The following is a 1,445-nucleotide window of genomic DNA, read 5'->3' as shown; positions in this document are numbered from 1 at the left end:
AGATAGTAAAATTTTGTAAGGAAAACAAACTATTTTCAAACTTCCTCATCATTTCTGAAACCATGACTCTAATAAGTGCCCTAATAAATAATTATATCATTGATCACCATTATTTCATCACCCAAATCATGTTCTTTTGATATTGATTATTATTCCTTCCTCCCATTGGTGATGTCCCTGAGGGAAACATTTAGTGTACATTATCCTTTTCCCTTGTTTTCAACTTAGATGCAGATTTCATACATTCCCAAACTATTTGCACTTTTGTAATGCATTCAACGAGTTCCATCATCTATGATAAGCGAATCACCCTAGGAAGCTTGATGGGTCTTAAAACTGATGTTGTGGTATCTTCAAGAGTTGTTTTTCATAGGCAATAAATTCCCTCCAAAGAATTTGAGGCGCCTAGGAGTAGGCAGAATGGAAGGCCCAAGAAACTCAGGAGCTGGTGCAGAGATTCTAATGACCATGATTGCCATAGAAACATCAATCCTTCACTTGAGCAGTTCCTAGAGGAGGAAAGAAGAATAACTGGTTAAAACAGAGGAGAAATAATGAACATTAATATAATGTATGATGAGTTTACAGTTGGCCATGATTTTGAAGCTAGAAACTTATTCTTCTCTGAGGGTCACATTCTTCGTCCTCACTCTGCCCATTCTAGGCAACAACCTTCTAGCATTCACATGGTTCATACTGAATCTAACCATTCTTGGTTAACTGGATGCCTCTCTAGGGATTTCATTTCAAGATGGATCTTGTTAGAGAATCTCATGATCATGGAAATCAATCATTGGGATCAAGATTTCCTACATTGTTTTCTGGCATTTGTTGTGAAAGAGCATAGAAATGTAGGTCAAAATTTGTATTGTTGTATGAGTCATGGGAGGGATTTATTTCTTATATAATGTCAAAGGAATAAAAAAATGGACAATTGCAGGAGTTTGACAAATATATCTACCTTTCCATTAGATGATCAACTCTAAGTTGTGATGCTGACTATCAATGTAAATACAAGCTGACAGACAGAAATAATTTATTCATTGACTAAAAGAGAGCTATTGACCCTACACAACCCATGGAAAAACATGTCTTGGAAGACTTGAAGACACTCTATCATGCCTTGTTACATCCTCTATTACAACCTTCGCCTATTGCTAATCATTCCCCATTACATCATCTGCTTGTTTCTAGCTTATGGCATTATGGACTAAAAGAGAAATTATTGTGTTATGGACTAAAAAAGAAATTATGGTGCTATGGGTTAAGAAACCAACTCAGTGATGCCTCGAGAAATTTAATGTATTGTAAATAGTTTATTAAATATTAAGAGGAAAAACGCCGGATGAATACAACATATAATGAGAACATAAGAGTGTTTGTTGTGGAAAAGAAATTAAATGTATCACAAACTTAGTAGACAACACCACGTGAATTACGTCATA

At 35.2% G+C, this 1,445-nt stretch overlaps 1 pseudogene; it reads left to right on the top strand.

Annotated features, from left to right (window-relative positions):
- Positions 1 to 269: 269 nt before the first annotated feature.
- LOC149177135 (uncharacterized) lies at positions 270 to 847 on the top strand (annotated as a pseudogene).
- The last annotated feature ends 598 nt before the right edge of the window (positions 848 to 1,445 follow it).

Source organism: Pinus tabuliformis, chromosome 4_1 (genome assembly GCF_031772625.1).
Source record: "Pinus tabuliformis cultivar Carrire ecotype Pingquan chromosome 4_1, CPIR1, whole genome shotgun sequence".
Lineage (NCBI taxonomy): Eukaryota > Viridiplantae > Streptophyta > Pinopsida > Pinales > Pinaceae > Pinus > Pinus tabuliformis.
Note: the sequence above shows the minus strand (reverse complement) of the source record. Positions and strands in the feature narration are given on the sequence as shown.